This window comes from Lacerta agilis, chromosome 11 (genome assembly GCF_009819535.1).
Source record: "Lacerta agilis isolate rLacAgi1 chromosome 11, rLacAgi1.pri, whole genome shotgun sequence".
In the NCBI taxonomy this organism is placed as follows: Eukaryota; Metazoa; Chordata; class Lepidosauria; order Squamata; family Lacertidae; genus Lacerta; species Lacerta agilis.
Window position 1 is genome coordinate 33,101,383 of NC_046322.1, and position 20,061 is coordinate 33,121,443.

The window sequence follows — 20,061 nt, forward strand, 5'->3', positions numbered from 1 at the left end:
TCAATCAATCAATCAATCAATCAAAATGGATATGGGAATAATGACCCACCAGACGGGATTGTTGTAAAGATTACCAAAACAATGTATGCAAAGTAACCTGAGCACTTTTGAAAAGCACTTAATAAATACCAACAGTATCAGCATTATTATTGTTTTATTTTTCTGAGACAATTTCATTAATTTTAAAGAGCTGGTGGTAAGGCAGGGGTTGTCAGTGTCCATGGGTGCAGAAATGCTAAAACTAGAAGCATTGTAGCCAATTGAATAGGTTGCTGTGTGTGCTTTGTTTCATGTCTCTGTTTCTCTCTCTCTCTCTCTCTCTCTCTCTCTCTGTGTGTGTGTGTGTGTGTGTGTGAGAGAGAGAGAGAGAGAGGCTTTCTAATAGGGATGGATCTGTTAATTTTGGTTATCTATTTTTTCATTTTTCCAAACTTAAATTCAGCTCTCCACATTTCTGCAGCAGCGATTTGCGGATTTTTTTTAGACTCCTCATGAAAATCCATCAGCATTTCAATATGAATTTGTCCTAGTAAACACACTTTTAGATGTAGTTTGACAATTGTTCATACTTTGGAAACAGTTCTCCTTAATCTAACATGTTATTTTCAGCAATATATTTATTTCTAGGCCCACTTTTGCCTAATGCATGCCTTTGTAGAAACATACTTTCGTTGAAGAACAGCATTACAAAATTCAGATAAGTGCAAATCCCGAGGGATAGCTGTGCTTCGGTTAACATATTGTTGAAGTAAATGCAAATTGGGTGGGTTCACCTTTAAATGTGAACTAAATCAAATTTCTCCTCCATCCCTACTTGCGACAGTTCGTAGATGTGTCCATGTGCTAAGGATTTTGGGATATTGTTTATTTATTTTGGGGTATTATTTTTTAAAAAAATTAAACTGGGGTGCTCTCTCTGTTCTTTCGTCCGTTCTTCTGATGTGTGAATTCAGCGTGGATCATCCCCAAACCCATTTAATCAACTGCAAACTGTCCCGAGATCTACCAGTAGATCCCAATCTTCCTTCTGCCCACCCTTGCTCTAGATAGGGTACAAATGAGCCCTCTGTGTCTGGGCAAAGCTATTGTCCAAGGCAAAACTCACCCTATTAATGGCTGGTGCTCAAGTCACAAAAATGATCTGGGAAACAAACAATAGATGGACTATCTGGGGATTTTAGACAACTGCATTTCTGTTAATCTGAGGTTTTTCCTCTCTCTGTTTCTTTTCTCCCACTCTTTGTCTTTCTTGCATGCTTAGAGTAACTCTCCAGGGAAGGACTGTCTCTTAATATGTGCATGAACAGGCCTTCCCACAATAAGACCCAATTCTTAGAATGGCACCTGCAGGCACTCTGTATTATAAAATAATAGTTTAAGACTTTCGAAGATGACAAAACTCAAAGTTCCCTTTCAAATTTATAAAAATGACACTCTCTATTGATCTAGGCTTAGGACGGGGATAGTGTCAAAACAGCAGTAGTAGCTGAGGCACAAATGTGCAACGTTATTGTTCAGAGCGCATACGTATAAGGCCTATTAGGCTTTGATTTGTTCACGAATGCGCTTAGCACTTTGTTAAAAAATAAAAGGAGAGGAAGAAAAACAATAGTCCTCTGTTCATACAAGTTAGGTTTTGCTCTTGTTAAAGCAGTCAGGGATTCAGAATGTATTCTAGCATGCCTTAAGAAAGGCAGGACGAGCAGGGGAAAGTACATATTGAATGAAAGGACACACACAATGGGATTTACAATGCTTTACTTCATTCTGAGCAATTCTTCCACATAATGCTGTTCATCTTTTTTTTCTTGTTCCATCAGAGGAGATATGGGGGTGAACTCAAACATGGTGTTGGCAGAATTTATTAAGGTGAAGAAATGTTTCCACTTCTAGCAAAATGGATTTCGAACCTGTTTAAGTACCTCCATCATAATGTGGATGGACTTTGAATACTTTGATTTAATGCCACCACAGAAGCTCTCTCCATAATAGTGGCACCAGTACATGTCATAGCAGCAAGGTGGTGGCATTGTGAGGGTTAGGCAGAAAGGGAAGGGATAAAGCAGTTCAACTGGCCAGGGCTTTTTATTTGTTTGCTATAGCACTATTGTTTGAAAGAGAGAGGGAAAGCTGGCCTTAAAGTGCTGGAGGATCACATTTTATATTGAAAGAGTACATATTATTATCATTGCTTGTGGCAAATGCATGAAGTGGAACTGTTAGCAGGAAGACAATGGAAGAAAACTCTCATTCATGTATTTACTTCACAATGGTTATTGTGAGGATAAAATGGGGAGGGAAAGAAGAATGATGTATATCGTATTGAGCTCTTTGGAGGAAAAGTGGACTATAAATGTAATGATACATAAATAATAGTGTGCAGGAAGAACGAGGCAATATTGCAGCCCACTCCACGCCATGAGTGTTGCTACATGATTTATTTGAGACCATCACCCAACGCCCTCAGAAGTCTCAGATTCTGCAAGGCATATCTGTGTGGATCCACCTCTAGCCTCTGGCACTCCCTTCTCTTTCTCACATAAATCCCCAAACCCATGACCTTTAAAAGTGCATTGGGTGAACATGCCATTCACGTACTTCCTCATCTCACCTCAAGCTGTACAAAGCCAAACCCATAGTCACTCTGCTTCACACCAAAACCACTTGAAAAGGGGATACTCTCTTCTCTGCTGTTTTGCAAAACGCCAACAATAAACCTCACGCTTCCCCGCTCTACTTCCTCAGTGGTGCTGGTGGAGTTCAGCAATCCACAGTGTAAGTATACACAACTGAGAGGAAAGGAAGCACACACACACACACACACAGAGAGACACACACACCCTGTCCGTTCCTCTTGCTGGAGGTGCTGTGGCTGGGGAAAGGGATGTATATAGAAAATGCCTCCTAGTTTTAGCAACAGCAGCAGTGGCAGAGAATAGGAAAGCCACCCCTCTCCAGTCACCAAGCTCCTATCCAATTATCTATTCATGCTCTAACTTGGGACTCACTGGCCACTCTGCCAACTGCTGCCCTGCAGTTAACATTGCACCGGCCACCCATGAGTTTGGATTGTATCACTTGCATTGTGTTGTGTCACTGCAGCTTCTTGACATTATGGAGTTGAATAGGTATAAATTGTGTGAAACGATTGTGGATGCTTGTAGTGCACAGGATGCCAGCATTTTCAGTGTGGTTTCTGTGAGGGAAAAGAACATTGCTAGTTTTGCTGGGATGGAAACCTACCACAGAGGGGAGTGGGGCCAGGTAAGCCCCGCCCCGTATAGTCAATCACAAGACGCAGTGCACACACACCATTTGAATGCCAATGTTTATCAACTTTACCTCCCCGGCCCCCTCAAATATTTTATCGGGGGGGGCAAAGAGACCTCAGCCCCTAGGAGTTGGACTCTATGACCTCCCACAACCTGAGGTACCTTTTTGGACCAGAGGGCCAGATCACAATCTGTCCCTACCCTATAGGTCAAATTTGACAAGAGGGCTGGACAACCCACCAGGACTAGCTGTGTGATGGAGCTGCCCATGGGGGACTCAGTTGCACAGTTCGTGCACCTGCATTTCTACCTAACATACACCTGAGACCACATATAGGGACAGGTGAGTATGATGTGGGAAAAACAGCCTTGTGGGTCAAACTGGGACCCACCCCGGGCCAAATTTGGCCCACAGGCTGGATGTTCCCCACCCTGGAAGATCAGGTAAGTGCCTCTGGGTCCACTACAGTTCAAATGAGAGTGTCTGGGGCATCCCATCCAGATGGCCAGGGTATAAATAATAAAATTGTTTTATTATTATTATTATTATTATTATTATTATTATTATTATTATTATTATTATGATATTCTACACTGATGGGCCTGTTATGAACTGGGTGTCATTAAAGAGCATCAGACTGTCGGTTATTTGTTTACTTTCTTCTTGATTTAATTTTTTTTTGGGGGGGGGTCATTTGGATATTATGCCTCAAGTGCCTTGGCATCTTTTTTGGAAAATAAATAGAGCATTGGGAGCATCAAACACATAGGCAGAGAGGCACAGAATCTTCTCACTTCCACATATGTATCTGAAAGAGTGATGATGACATCATGACTAGTTTTGGCTCCGCCAGTGTGGTTTGTAATGTAGAGAGAGTCTCTGGATGAAATTCTCTTCTTCCCAATCTAATACTACTGTTCAGAAATCATTAGATGGCTAGTTTGAAGGACAGGTTTTCGGTTTTGCTTTGTTTCTTATCCCAGCCTTCTTGTGCACTTCAAGTGCTTTCTAATTACGCCACATTCCTCGAAAACAGATGCTTTTAATATTCAGCTTGAGAATTTTATAAGCTATACAAATATTTTGTTTGTGGTATTTTATGGGGCTCCTGGCCAAAATATGCTAGTCAGAGCTTCAGAAGACCATTTTATTATCCTGGAACTTGTAGCAATTCAGTGTCTGAACAGTTTTCACTTTCTCCCTGTAAAATTAACATGGTGTTATATGGCCATGGCTGTGTCTTCTAACCATATTTGCTTACTATCGGATTTTGATATTTTTGCACAGTTTCCTGCTCTAATCGGAACATTAAGGCAACCCTTTCGCCACAACGGTAGATTATCCTCATTTCCCCTTGCAGTTACAGATCATTGCAGCCTACAGAAGCCTGACAATTTTGATACTAGGCCCTTCCTTTGCTGCCAGATTGGACATGCAGGATATTGGGCATATTTACAATAAAAGCTTCCATTATTTTGGCGCTTTTGAGATATATTCCTCTCTCTTTCTTTTTGACTTCCCTCAATGCTCCTTGCTTTCTTTATGTTATCATTGGGCCCAGGACCCTCAAATAGCTGCTTTCTACCATATGAACATATTCAGGCCCTGAGATGGACATCTGAGGCCCTTCCTTGCATCTGGCAGAGGTCTGGAGGATGGCAGGAAGAGAATGGGTCTTTTCTTTAGTAGCTTCCCCTCTATGATGATAATGCCAAGTTTGCAGCTTCGATCCCCGTATGGGACAACTACATATTCCTGCATTGCAGGAGGTTGGACTAGATAATCCTCCGGACCTCTTCCAACTCTATAATTCTATGAATTCTATGGATGACCCAGATTTTGGTGGTCAAATAGCTCAGTTGGTTAGAGCATGGAATGCCCTCTCCAAGGACCCCTCCAACATCTGGTGCCAGCTTAGTCATTGGCTTCTCACCAGGCAAATATGTTTTATTATTTTCCTGAGCATTTGGAAGCTGCAATAATTGGATATATCTTTTTTCTGATTATGTTTGTAATACATTTACTGTACCACTCTGTTTTATTTATTTTTTGTAAATTACTTTGGGACATTCTGTAGTGGGAAGAGATTCATAAATACAATAAGCCAAACTAAGCTACCAGGTTGTGAAAAAGAGAAGAAAAAAAAGAATACCAATTAATTAAAACAGAATTTTTGGCAAGAAGTCAAATATATAACCCAATTTTAAAAGAAAAGAAAGAAATGAAGGCCAGCCTAGAGGTGACGTCACATATGACTTTACTCTTAATGTGCAGTTTTTTTTTAACAGAGCAAATTACACCATCTGGGGGAGTTGCTGAATCTAATATCTGCACTGGATATCAATCCTCCACTAGTGAATTTCATGCTAGGGATGAATATATTAACCCAGGAGTTGATTGACAAGTGTATTTGGGGACCCTGTGGGAAACTGCCATCTGTGTGATCCCCAAGACATGCTCCCGCAAAAGGTATCTTAAACTATAGTCAGCAGAGCAGCAGAACTGAGGGAGGAAAGCAGCTCCAGTTTTGCTCTTTTGCATGGAACTGCAGTTTGTATCTCAAAAAAGAATATTGTGGAACTTGGATGGTGCTGAAAAGGGCAACTGAAATGATCAAAGTGCTGTTTAACTTGAGTATTTGAGCATAAGGCCGAGAAGCACATTTTTGAAGCATGCATTTGCTTTTCATTTAGAGATTAAAAAGCTGCTTCTGTGGCCACTTTAAAGTGTGGTTGTGCACAGTTGTAGATGCCTGCGATGCATGGCTGCGACCATCGCTCTGCATGCCCGCAGTTGACATTAAGGTCTACCTTCAGAAGAACGGGCAACAAATGAGGTTTCCTTTCCTTCCACCAGATCCCTTCATGACTCTTTGGTACGGAAGGCTATCATGTCAAGATTACAGATGTCCCTCTCACACCAAGAATGCAGCAAGCTGGCGGTTTAATTGCACTTACATTCATTAGTATTTACACAGTGGTTTCAGTCCGAGCTCACAGCTCAATCATCTGCTGAAGACAATGTTAAGCTCACTAAAGGGTGGGTCCTCTGCCAACAGGATATCCTCCATCAGCTGCATCGTGTCTGTGGGAACTTGGGGGCAGTTTGCCTATCCCCCTCTGGAGCCGTCTCTAAAAGCTGCAGCTCCTCTGAACCTGCCTCTGTCTGACCTACGCTATCTTGGGAATTCACAGCCGGCACTCCAGGACAGGAGGGGCTTGCATCACTCTCAGTATGGGAAGGAAGCAAGCCTCTGTTTTCCCCAGCCTGCCACCCCTCCTCTTCGAAGTCCTCGCTGTCGCTCTGGGAAGGGACGTTCCTGACATATCACAACTCAGAAGCTCAAATGTCAGGTTCACATTTATCCTTGCACTGCTGTCCCTTCTCTATGAAGTGTTCTGAAGCAGAAATGGCTGGTTCAGTAATCATGCTTGTTTCCCCCTGGACTTTTAAAAACAGGAGGTTGATTATTTATTTGTTTTAAAATTGCCAGCAGCCTAACACAGGACAACCTTTAGACCAGGGGTCTCCAACTTGGTGTCCTTCAAATGCGTTGGACTCCAACTCTCAATGTCCCCAGTCAAGATGGCCAATGGCTTGTCCACCACATCTGGAGGATACTGCATTTGTTCTAGGCAATTTACCATCAAGTTTAGAAACATACAAAATTGAAAAATGTGTTTTAATGTATTTTAACTATTGTTTTTAACTAGTTGCTTTTATTACTTTTTATTTTATAATGACTTTTTTAAAAAAAAATGTTGGAAGCCGCCTTGAATCCCAGTGTGGGGAAAGGCAGGATATAAATACATTAAACAACAACAATGAGCATCACAATTTAAACAATCCAGTCAATACACAATCTATAAAACACCCTCTTCCACGGGGGAGGAGGAACATATGAGAACACCCCAAGCAGCACTAACATAAAGCCTTAACAAAACAACAATGAATATCTTAATACTCACAACAAAATATTCCTCTTCTAAACCGTCTCACCATTCACGGCAAGGCAAAAGCCCTCAAGCATCAGAGAGCCAGTAAGTGGAAGGGCAAAAAATCTAATGCTGGGCCAAACCTCTTGTTGGCATCTTTCCCAACAGCTTCAAAAACAGGGGGGATGAAGATAGCTTTAGCCTTCATTTAGCTGCCAAAGGTTTGTCTAAGTTCCAGGTGGGAGCTCACCTTTCAAATACCAGGTAGGCTAGGTATATCCCCTCTGTACTGCTTTCTTTTAAAAACTTTTTGCCCCCAGGACAAGTAGCATCAGCTTTCTGGGCGTGCACCCCTGCCCAAATACCTCTAGGGTAATGATGCTACGTCATAATAACTGTCCATTGATGGGATGGAATGAACGCCTGTCTCCAAAGTGCCTCTCCGTTTTTGCAGCCATAAAATATGGGACAGAGAATGCTACTTGAGTTTTAAGGGCAATTTTGCAGGTAAAGGGGCTCATCAATCTTCTTCAGCACATGCGGCTACAGAAGTTTGGGCCTTTATGATTCCCCTCAAGCCATTCATGGCAGGCAAAGGGCTCCTTAATCCTCTTTCCCTTGCAATGTGATCAGCAACAGTCTTTTTGTCAGGCTTTGCCTTTCCATTGTGTATCTCAGCTGCTCATTCCCAATTTTGCCTGTATCCTGGCTCCTGCATGGGAGTCAGCAGCTGAGGTGCTTAAGAAGAGAACAGCTGTTGCTGTTCATGGTGTGTGTGTATGTGGGGGGGAGGGGTTTAAAAATACCTCTTTGACTACATCTCCAGACTTGACTCAGTGGGAGGGGATGATGTTGCTGGTCCTTCAGCTCATGCTCAATTCAAAATAGGGCCCTTGCTTCTTCTTCTTTTTAATTTCTACAATAAGGCTGTACAAATCTCTGGGACCTGAACTGGGCTGGACCTCGGCTGGGACTCCTTACAAGAAGTTCCTGCTTTCATTGGCTTCCTCCTTTGAGCACATCAGTTGCGCTTGGCAGCAAGCATCAACATCAAAAGCAACTGCGAACTACCCCGGCATCCCGTTAGGCCAGTCAGTCAAACAAATACGGCAATATTGTCTTAGCAGCAGGGTGACCAACTGAATAGGTGTTCAAAACTCTCTCCCACACAAACCTTCATCAATGATTCTGAAATGAAATATGAACATCTGATACTATTTTATTATGCTGAGACAGATCCATCTAGCCCAGTCCTATCTGCTCTGACTCAGAGGCTTTCCCAACACTTCAGGAAAATGAGATTTTTTGCTCAAGATCCCTTTGAACTGCCAGTGTGAGAGCCAGTGTGGTGTAGCGGTTAAGAGTTGAACTGGAGATGCCAGGGATTGTATATTTATTTATTAATTACATTTATACCCCACCCTTTCTGCCAAAGGAGCCCAGGGTTGTAAATCCTTCAATAATAAACATGCTATTAAACATGCAATAAAAACGTATTTTAAAATTGTTAAAATGTTGTGGTGTGGCATGCTTCTGTTTAATTGTCTTGATAGTCAGCTATGCCTTCCTTCAGGATATTCCATTCCACCTCCACTTGATTTTCTGCTCTCCTCTCCTCCAGCAACTATAAGTCTACACTGTATGGCTCCTATGGATGTCGAAAGATTCCAAGGAGAACAGAAATGGGAGTGGACATTGCTGATGTTCTCCTGTATGTTCCGTGTCCTGAATGGAAACCAACCGCTTGAATATGATTGGTGTTCACTGTCTGCAAATAATATGTAGTCAATTACATTTCCCCTTACCAATTTGCACTACATTTCCTTTGCATGGGGTGGAATAATGTAATGACAATGCAACTTTCACAATATATGTAATTTAAACAATGAATGATGTAAGCTATGTGATTTCATCACAATGGACAGGGAGATGAATCATGCAGTTTTTAGTGGAAGATGAACTGTAGCAGATCGGAAAAGGTGCTGCATGCAGTGCATACAGAGCAGAATGGACAATGATGCCTTCTTATTTCCTTAGTGGCTACTGGGCAGTGGACGGTTTTTGGACTACTTCCCCCTCTTAGTTTTTATTTTTTTTTAATGTTTGCACTCCTGCAAGCGTTGAGTCTGCCCCAAGCTGGCTGTTACTTTCCTCTCATGCATGGATGGAGCTGTTTTGGCTACAAAAGAACCCACACTCATCTCTGAACTTGGAAAGTAGAGGGGGCGATTGTGTTCTGAACCACGATACTAAAGATAGCAGGAGGCGGCAAAAAGGAAAAGTCCACTGTCGAAATGCAGACATCAGAAAAAGAAAATAAGAAAATGGAATCTATTAATCCACAGCGTACTTTCTTCTTGCATGGCACTCACTCAGTTGAAATGGCATTAAGAAAAGTATTTTGAATATTTGCATAATTTCAAACATCCTGCTCATAAATTATTTATTGGCTACGGTCAAATGAGTGCTCTTTCTTTCGTAATTATCTTTTTGTGCAAAAAGATTGCATAGTTTACAGAGACATTTCAGTGGCAATTGAAGATCCATAGTATCCCTTAATGCGATAGAGAAGAAATGGCACTTTAATTGTAGAGCTGCTATACATTTTGCTCTTGAAATGTAGCAAAGCGAAAAGGATTACATATAATTTGAAGTTATTTTTAAGTGACTTGCTTTAAAGCAGAGGCATAGTACAGTACTTAGTGCTGGGCACTCAAAATTAATCAGAAAGGGTGATGAAGCTTAAAAGAAAAAAACCACTTAACATCATATGCCTTGTAGAAGCTGAGTAATGATAAGCATTCTGATGCAAGCCATTCCGCATTATCAGCACGCCTGCTCTTCAGTTCCTTACAGTCAGGCACAACATGATAGAATAGTGCCATAAAGGGTCTATAAGGGAATTTGCTAGTATGGCACACATTTTTAGTCACAAGCAACTGGTGGCCCCAGATGCAGTCCTAATGAAGGGACCGGCTGCTTCCTTTGATCCACTTAAGCACGGTTTCTGGATGGGGGTGGACATCCAGAATGTGCATTAGTAATGCATCAGGGTGACTACTTTCTTGTAGGGATTATAATTTGGGAGCCAACTGGAGCAAATTTTCTATTAGTGTTGCTAGTCCTCATGAAGATCAAACCTATCCAATCTGAAGGAAATCAGCCCTGAGTGCTCACTGGAAGGACAGGTCCTGAAGCTGAGGCTCCAATACTTTGGCCACCTCATGAGAAGAGAAGACTCCCTGGAAAAGACCCTGATGTTGGGAAAGATTGAGGGCACAAGGAGAAGGGGTCGACGGAGGACAAGATGGTTGGACAGTGTTCTTGAAGCTACCAACATGAGTCTGACCAAACTGCAGGAGGCAGTGGAAGACAGGAGTGACTGGCGTGCTCTGGTCCATGGGGTCACGAAGAGTCGGACACGACTAAGCAACTAAACAAGTTCTCATGAACAGACATGAAATCAGCTGCCCCCCCCATTAGTGGTCCTAGTCTAACCTCCCAAACGGACATGAAATCAGTCATGCCAACCTGATCCTCTTCCTAATGATGCAAGATCACAGGGGACATCATAGGATTGTCACATCAGGCTTTATCCCAGGTGACCGTAACTTTATTGAGTACATGTTAAAGTAACATAATTGACTGGTGATGCAGGTCTTTTAACTGGTATTCACAAGCAGTGTTCAAAGTAATTTCTCTCCCCCTCCCCCGATATTTAATCACTTTGGAATTGTTTTAGATGGTTTCAAAAACAGACCACTCCTGAGTATTCTTGTCCAACCGCACCCTTTCATATCCCTGCCTTTGTGTTTTATGGCAATTAATTTGGATGCTTTTGTCAGAAAAGATGCCATCTCTGTATGGGAACTGATTGAACAATGCACCTAATCTGATATTTGATTCAGACCTTTGTAAATGAAGGAGGCAGCTTGCCTTTAGTTTGCAGCACGACAAAGTGCTACCTGTTAATATTTGATGAGAATGATTATTTTAAACAGTTTGGGATGATAAAAAACACTCACCAGAGGCTGTGCAAACATCGCTGCACATCACAGCAATGGATTTGCTGTCAAAAGAGAATTGAGCAGAAGTTTTTCTTCATGACCACACAGCCTGCTCTTAAAGTAAGATTGCTTGTGGCACTGGTATAATCAGCTTTGTAGCTCAACTTTACCAATCAATGTTAAGGAACTGCAGATCCTTTTCTTCACAAAATCTGTATATATAGAACCAGAGAGCTGGAAGGGAACTGAAGGCTATTTTATCCAACTCCTACCACAAGACACAGGATCCTCATTTGCCCATTAGTCACAACCACCAATTGCCCTAGCTTAGAGATGCTTGATTGGCGCTTGGAGGTGGTGATGAATTGGATGTGGTTAATACATTGAAGTTGAATCCTGAAAAGAGAGAAGTGTTAGGAGTTCATAGTTCACAAGTCTGAGAGGTGGGGAAATGGCTTGTTTTGTCCTGGAAGGAGCCCATCTGTGGCTTAGGGGTGCTCCTGGAAACAGAACTGTCACTGGTGTCTATTCATGCCTATTTCCCATTCACCAGCTTCAGCTCCACTTGTGAGCAGAGATGACTTGGCCACTGTATTCTATGCTCTTGTAACCTCCAGAATGGACTGCTGCAATCTGCTGTACATGGAGCTGCCCTTGAAGTCCATTAGGAAACTTAGCTTACTGGTCAGAGTACAACTGAGAGCTTGTAAAACACATTTTAAAATAACTGCACTGGTTGCCAGTTTGCTTCCAGACCCAATTCAAGAGATTAGCATTAAAGCCCTAAACCACTTAGGCCCCAAATATATGAAAGACAGCTTCCAGTCCTACCGATCCTCCTGGATGGTAAAATCAGCAGAGGGGGCTCCCTCAGAATTGTAGGGAATGAAGGCCCAGGATATGGCTTTCCCCTGTGGAACCCCCTTCCCACAGAAGTGCAACTAGCATCTTCACTGTATACTTTTTTCCACCTGCTGAAGACAAAAACTTTAACCTGTCCTTTGACAGGTAAAGTATTTTGTTTGTGGAACTCACCTATTTTGCTGTCTCTATCCTGTTCTGTTTGGCTTGTAGCTTGGATTCAACCTGGAGATTTCTTCCTTTCCACCTCTCTAGTGCGGCTCAGTGTGCAACTAGAACCTTCTTGACTCTTTTTTATATATATATAAATGTGTTCCACCTAATTCAGCCAATCTTAATGATGACTCACTGTTTACATTTCAGTTCAAATCATCCAGTGAGTAGCACTAAGAGATACATCAGTGAAATAAATTCTGCATGTACAATCCAGATTACATTCAGGCTGCTGGGAATTTTGCCATAGACTTCAGCAGTATTTGCATTGCAGCCTTAATTTTAAAGCTCCTGATTACAGCTGGGGAAGGAAGAACTAAATGAAAATATATGCTTATTCTATATACATTTGTGGCATTATGCTTTACTTGAAGTAGGCTGGTCCAGATCAATTCGGTTGGTTTATATGGCAAGGAAAAGCACAAGAGCCATGTGTTTGTGGGCAATTTTGTTTGTCTTTTCATCTGACATTTGGGCTGACATGTTTCCAGCAAACCACACCAGCTTATGAGTCTTGAATAACCCTGTATTATTATATGCCATTCAGCAGTTGCCCACATCATAAGCCTTCAAATGGAACTACTGTATCTTGCTGGTAAATTTTCAAGGGGTGTGTGGTTGGCAACCAATCCCACAGCCGCATTTAAAACCAGATGGACATTGTGTGTGCGTGTCCATATATGTAAAAGGAATTCTAATCTTCAAAAGCAGGAGTGCCAACTTGGCCCAGTGACTATGGGTGCCTGAGGCTGTGGGTGCCATGTAGTGTGCATGGCCCTAACACTGAAATATGTGGGTGCCCTGCCCCTTCATTGGAATTTTGTGGGTGCTTGGGCACCCAGGGCCCCAGGGAGTTGGTATGTTCACAAGGAAGGATCCTTGCAAGGTCTTAGCCAGTGGAGAGTTAGCAAACACCTGGGCTATGAACGATGATTCGACTTGTGACATGGCCAAGCCATATCTGAACCAAACGGACGCTTTTACACAAACTAAAATTCTAAAAATAAGTGAAATGGAAATGTTTCTGTACAGAAAGATGCAAATGAGAGAGGCTTAGCATGTTGCTGTTTTGCTGACACTCATAGATTAATCTGTAATGTGTGAAGGGCAGCATGGCTGTCTTTCTTTGGTTGTTTGCAGTCACCGCAGTGCATGTAGCACACAGTGGTGGGAAAAGGACTCTGAAAATATCACAAGCTATGGACATTTTTCCAGGGAAGAACACAAGCACTTTTCTTGCATTCAGCTTGAACATGGGAAGAGGCAAACTGGTACCCACAGGGCAAGCCCTATTGATGATGCAGGGAATGAGTTGCTTCTGCAGTAGAAGAAAAAAACCCAAGAATCTGCTGGCATCTGAAAGAACAGCACATTTCCATGGAGTGGGCATTAGTTCCTAAATGTTTATGCCATAGTAAACATGTCAGTCTTTTTCAGTTTTGTTTTGTTTGGGTTTTTTTTTTTGCAAAAAAAGAGGCCCACTTTTCTAGATTCAATAGTAGCAAAACCAGTCATAAATGTGGAAACATCAGTAATGGCAATAGCAATAATCTTAGCAGTCCTAAGCAGTGGTAGCACAAAAGACACATACCGGATTAGATCTCCAACATTGGAAAGATGGGGATGGGCTTTGCAAGACTTCCTGTTTTGGCACAGCAGGCTGAATGAGTTGCTAAGGTCTCTACTCCTGCCCATTGCATCAGAAGTGTCAAAGGTGTCACTACTGAATATCCTGCGGTCAGAGGTCAGACAGGAAGGACATTGTGTTTACGCTGGACGTATGTGTGCATGAGAGTGAGAATTCTGTCCCACTTTTCAATCACATGAGCTCCAAGGCAGCTTACAAGAGATTGACCATGGCATGAAATATGAAACATGGCTCTCTGTTTGTCTCTGTGGGGCAGCTAAGGAGGATGCTAAGGGACTTCAGGGGGTCTCTGTTATTCTTGTTACTGCTGCTGTGCTTACAAGTCCCATAATACCGACTTTACTGAAACTAAAGAATGATGGAAACTTCATCCCAGACTCTTTCCTTTCAAATGAATGAGCTGTATAGTTACGTTATTGCTTTCACATAATTCTCACAAGTCAAACAGTGAACAAGAAAACATGATAAATCACAGCCCTGTTAGGTCCAATATTATCCCATCACAAATTATGAGTCAAGAGGGAGGAATGTATTTGGCAATTTATAGCTTCCTGTGAGAATAAGAAAAGATCCCATAAGGTCAAACATTTTATGGGTGGGGGGAGTGTGGGAATAGCCCAGGCTTATAAGCTATTATATTCGAAGGACGCATCAGCTTTCATCCACACGACACAGAAAGATAGACAGACCAGCAACGACCAATGAAAAGCTGATTATCTGAAAGTGAGTAAAGCAGGTGCTTTTGTTAAGTACAATGGGAAGTTATTGCCAACCGTGTCTGTCCCTGGTAAAAGGATATTAAATTAATGTTGCCTCTTCTCATGCAATGGGAGAAATGCCCACTTCTCAGTAGTTCATATTAATTTAATTTAAATACATGCAAATTTTTTAAAAGCTGAATTGTCCAACATTGAGGATGAGCTAAAGAAAATAAGCACAGTGGTACCACGGGTTAAGAACTTAATTCGTTCTGGAGGTCCGTTCTTAACCTGAAACTGTTCTTAACCTGAAGCACCACTTTAGCTAATGGGACCTCCCGCTGCCGCTGCACCGCCAGAGCACGATTTCTGTTCTTATCTTGAAGGAAAGTTCTTAACCTGAAGCGTTATTTCTGGGTTAGCAGAGTATGTAACCTGAAGCGTCTGAAACCTGAGGTACCACTGTAACTGGATTAAAACTGGCCAGCTAGCACACTTTTCTTTATGTACAGAGGTAGCATCAAATTTGAATCCAAGAACGATTCACTCCTTCCAAGTTCCAGATGATGTGCATTGTTTTAGAGGACTGACAGACACCTGAAACGTTGTAAAGTACCATGGGTATGTAAAACGCAATAACTGGCAATGCAATTTAAATTGTGCTCTTTTTAAGGTTATTTTGAATGCAAGCTACAGTTTTTAGAATTCCAGTAAGAAGCAGGGCTTGCACATATTAATCACATCAAACATTCATTTTTAAATGCCAGCAAAACCTACTTCCTTGTTTCATGATGGAGTTTTTTTTTTAAATGAACCCAAAAGAAAATGGTGTTTTTTTAAAAAAAAAAATCACTGACTTCTACACAAGCAGCTGTGTGTCCTTTGAAAAAGTAGAGGAGAAACACTAACTGTTTAAACTCCAGGGTCAGATGACTGATAGACTGCATTGTCTGGAGACTTTCACAGTGCAGGTTAATGCTATCAAACCTTTTAATTACACCAATATATAGCTGATAAGAAGCCCTAATGGCCCTCTTCATATCTGTATAGTAACTAGGACATACACCATGTATGGGTGTAAGATTGATTCCTATAAAGCTTTGTTCTGATAGCTTGACTTCCTGTCAAATGATACATTGCAGAGACGGCTTCTCAGTCTTTCTCTCTTCTCTGGCAATGTTAGACATTGTTTAGAGATGTTTCAGTGCCGTTGGAATAGGCTAGTGAAGTACAGGAGTGTGGCTTATAAATATGAATTGCCAAGATGTAAAGTATGGTTATTTGGAGGTTTTAAAGGAAACATTTACACATTTTTACTTAACTGAGGAGATTTTATATATTTTATGATACACTGTTCATCATTACTCTTGCTCCACTCTAGGCATGCTTACGACAGTGGTAACAGCATTTTCTTGCAAACATCCTACCACAGGAGACTGCTGGAAACATAGCAATTGCTCGGAATTATAAAACAAATTCCAAGAATATTCAGAGGAATAAAATGGGTGCTTGAAGTCCTGCCCAAGTACAAAACTTGCTGAGTATGTCAGTAGCTGCCAACATATCTATCTACCTACCTACCTATCATCTATTTCTCTGCTGCCTTTTCTTCAGAATGATCCATGTTAAATAGTTAAATAGTAAAATTCAAAAACAGCTCCAAACAAAAGAAGAGCATGGATCTAATAACAGTATGCTTAAAAAGATAAAACAACAATAAAACCATGGGAAAGAAAATTGTATTTGTGACCTCAAAGTCTCTGTGGTAGGGACGTTGGAAGCAGGACTTCCAAAGTTAAAAGAATAGGTAGGTTCATAGGGATTGAGCTGATCTCTGAAATACCCTAGAGTGGCCCATGCCAATCAGAACTTTAACAGGAATTAATTGGACACCAGTGAAGTTCACATCTGAAGACTTAAGGTTGAGGAACTGATCTAATGGCCAACATCCTGTCTAAATAAAAATGTGTTTGCCTGCCAGTGGATGTTAGAGATGGGGTAGCCATGGGCCTCCTTGGCAAGGAGTGGTAGAGCTTCATAGAATTGTAGCCTCTTGAGGGTCATCTAGCCCACCCCTGCAATGCAGGAAACCTTTGCGCAACCTGGGGCTCGAACCCACAACCCTGATATTAAGAGTCTCATGCTCTGCCAACTGAGCTATCAGTACCTAGTAGCAGTCTTTTGAGTTCCCACTAAGTGTGCTTCAGGGAAGGGCTGTAGCTCAGTGGTAGAGCATCTGCTTTGTGTGGAGAAGATCACAGGTTCAATCCCTGGCATCTCCAGGTAGGGCTGAGAGAGAACTTTTTGGAAACCCTGGAGAGCCACTGCCAGAGCCACTGCAGGTGGGGCACCATTGACCTCCCATTTCCCAACACACTGGGGCACTGAGAGGGAGAGGGAACTTGGCCTGAGGTAGCCATTACTGCCAGTCATTATACGCAGTACTGAACTAAAAGGACCAGTGGTTTGATTCAGCATCTCCCTACATTCCTACACTTCAGATGCTGGTGGGACAGACAGACGGGTCTCTTCAAAGAATCTTAAAATCTGTGCAGGCTCATATGGGAGAATGCTGTTTTCAGATAACCTGAGCCCATATGCAACTTCCTTTATTTCCTCTCACTTTTCGAAATGTGGTATGGAACAATGCAGAAGAGATTAAAACTGTATTGTAGGAAAAGCCCAATGGTAAAGTTTGCTATAGTGGCATTGGGGTAAGTGTTCCCAATTACGAGCAGGTGGTAAAAACACAGATCCTACTGAGAAATAATGAGATGTGTATACATAAGTTTAGGAACCTCCTGTGCATCTTTTTGAAAATGACATAAAACAACTTGAAATTAAATTTCATTTGATGCCAGATGAAAAACAAATGTTTCGGGGGGAAAGTTTTTAATACAAAATTAATTTGTTTTACATGTGCATGCCAGCAGGTTTTTCTTTTTCTTTTTTCTTTTTTTACACCACTTCCCTAATGAGCACAGAGACTTACAGCCATTCTGTGAGTAGTAAAATCTTTTGTCTTTTTTTTATTTATTGGCATTTTCACTGCATTGTTGCATCTAAGCAATAGATAGGGCTAATGTGCTTATATAGACTTATAGGGACTCATTAAATGATCCCAATTCCTCAAAATGTACTAGACATGTTTTCCTGGGAGCAAGCTCCACTGAACTCGTCTGCTACTGATGAGTCTGTGTACATCTGTGCACAATACTAGTTTGATTTATGTACAGTATTCAATTTATATTTATTTATTTCAATACATGTATACACCGTTTGATTTTTAAAAGCTTCAGAGCAGTGTAATATATATAGTATAATCTCTTGCCCCTCTTCCCAAAGTTGAGATGAATAATAAAAAAGCATACACTCTTTCACCCAAACACTTGTGTGTGTATAGAGACAGCTTGTTCTTGTGCTCAGAGATATATACTGTCAGGACTAGATGACCCTTGGGGTACATTCCAACTCTATGATTCTAGGATTCATCCCTAGCTACAGTAAATAAGAACAACCTTTTCTTTAAAAGAGTATTATTCCTTCCCTTCTTTACCAGGTTTGCCCTGGCATGCTGTCTGAAATGTGGCTCATGTAGTATTACCATATATGGATGGGAATCAGAGAAAGAGGGCCAAGACTGAGGGGAAAAAAGTCACTCTCCAAGGTCAATCAATGAGCACATGACAGAAAATGAAGGGGGGGGGAGTGTGAAAAGTGAGGGCCAGGTGCATATGCACACTCACATTTATTTACACATAGGGAAAGGTGGAGAGACAAGAGGGAGAGCCAAGCTTGAAGAGAGAAGTTTGTGATTTTACTTGTTAAAATATATTTTAGACAGGTTGGATTCAGGTTGAGGGGCTGCATAGCGGAAGATCACAAAGGCAGAAGGAGTAGGAGCAAGGGTTTTTTTTGCAGCTACCATATAAAGCAAGTTATCATTGCTATTAAGGGACGTGGGTGGCGCTGTGGTCTAAAGCACAGAGCCTAGGGCTTGTCGATCAGAAGGTTGGCGGTTCGAATCCCCGTGACGGGGTGACCTCCCGTTGCTCAGTCCCTGCTCCTGCCAACCTAGCAGTTCGAAAGCACATCAAAGTGCAAGTAGATAAATACTGTAGGTACCGCTGTGGTGGGAAGGTAAACGGCGTTTCTGTGCGCTGCTCTGGTTTCACCAGAGGCAGCTTAGTCATGCTGGGCACATGACCTGGAAGCTGTACGCCAGCTCCCTTGGCCAGTAAATCAAGATGAGCACCGCAACCCCAGAGTCATCCATGACTGGACCTAACAGTCCTAACAGTTTACCTTTACTATCATTACTATTATTATTTCTGTCTAGTCTTGGAGATAGAAGGTCTGATGTTGACAGATGGCAAGCAGGTAATTTTAGACATTGAACCTACCAGTTGGGGGGGGCGCTTTTCGGATGGTAGTGTGTACAAGTTCACTCACTTCAAAACATGGTAAGCCAATCCTGCTGCATTTGGGGAAACTCCTGCTTATTCTGCAGATCCGGGTCGGGGTATGTGGGGAGGACTTCTGCCTTAAAATCCAGCTCTGATGGCACCACTTGACCCACCAACTGAGTTGATATCTAAAGTAAGATTTGAACCAGAGGCTTCTTAGCTCCTTCCCTTTAGCTCAGGGTCCGGGCCCAAGGCATATAATGCAGTAACCTTCCAAACTTATGCATTTCTGGCTCCAGGAAGTGCCTGGGAGGGAGACTGGTTTGGAAGCTTTTGGTCCCATAGAACAAAGGCCTGCTAAAAATCCAATGAATTTCTTTTTTAAAAAAAATCATTGCTATTCTATGCTAGCTCCATTCTCCTTTATATCACAAACCACTCAGCTGTACCCACCTAACTCATGAAAATTATGTAGAACGATTGTTATCTGTAGGAAGGAATCGTGCTGTCATTTTATCCAGAGCATTGGTTTGTATACGCAAGTGTCAAAGGATCAGCTTTCCATATCACTGTCACCAGTTATCAGTACGGCTGATGCATTTGTGTGGTTTTCCTCCTCTGCCCTTCAACTACCCATTTGATATTACAGCTGTTGCCTTGCTTGCTGGCAGGAATCGGGAGCAAAGTGCAGCAGTTTTTCCAGATCCCAAAGGAAAAAGCTATTCAGGCGTTTTCATTGCCATGGTGCTGGATTGATTTAAAGCTATACACCCATTACTACGTGTGAAAAAATCATTGTGACGTGAAAAACAATTGACACATTAATTGCAGCTTACAACAAACACCTGTCAGTCAAATAAACCTTCAGACAAATGGAGCTCAGTGCTACACTTTATCTCACACAGCCCTCGCCTCAGGCACCGAGAGACACTTATGCCTGAATAAGCCTTAGCATGTATCTATAGCCCAGCTTAAAAAAAAAAAAAAATTCCAAGTAACTATGGCAGAAACTTCTCAGAA